General features: G+C 23.2%; 1 protein-coding gene across 1 annotated transcript in view; it reads left to right on the top strand.

Moving 5' to 3' along the window:
- Positions 1-499, top strand: part of LOC107686594 (von Willebrand factor) — a gene marked incomplete at its 5' end in the record, with an annotated part of 44,492 nt that overhangs the window by 26,762 nt on the left and 17,231 nt on the right.

Below are 499 nucleotides of genomic sequence, written 5' to 3'. Positions count from 1 at the left end.
CTGCTGGCGCTCTCAGGCATAGAACTGACTTCTGTCGAAGGTTGGAACGCTGACTCCAAAACAGACTGTTGAGATTCTGATGGGTTTGGATCCTCAAAATCTGACTGGTTTAGCCTAAAAAAAAAATGTATCACCATGTGTAAATTAATTGTCAAAGTGAATTACTTCAAATATATTAATGTATATATATATATATATATATATATATATATATATATGAAATGAAAAAAAAATGTTTTAACATTTGTTAATACAAATTTTTCTATTTATTCGTAATCTTATGGGGTATTTCCATTAAATGATATAGGCCTAATAATAATCTATGTAATGCCACCTATAGAAATTTGTATTTATTTCAATATTTAAAATGTATATTCTTTCAAATTATTATATTTGAATTTAAGAATTGAATATATATAATATTGTATTATATACAATGTATTATAAAATATAATATATATACACGCTAGAAATTAATATTTATTTTAATTGTTAATAG

The sequence above is a fragment of the Sinocyclocheilus anshuiensis genome, unplaced genomic scaffold, assembly GCF_001515605.1.
Source record: "Sinocyclocheilus anshuiensis isolate Anshui unplaced genomic scaffold, SAMN03320099.WGS_v1.1 scaffold733, whole genome shotgun sequence".
In the NCBI taxonomy this organism is placed as follows: Eukaryota; Metazoa; Chordata; class Actinopteri; order Cypriniformes; family Cyprinidae; genus Sinocyclocheilus; species Sinocyclocheilus anshuiensis.
This window is presented reverse-complemented; position numbering and strand designations above follow the sequence as displayed.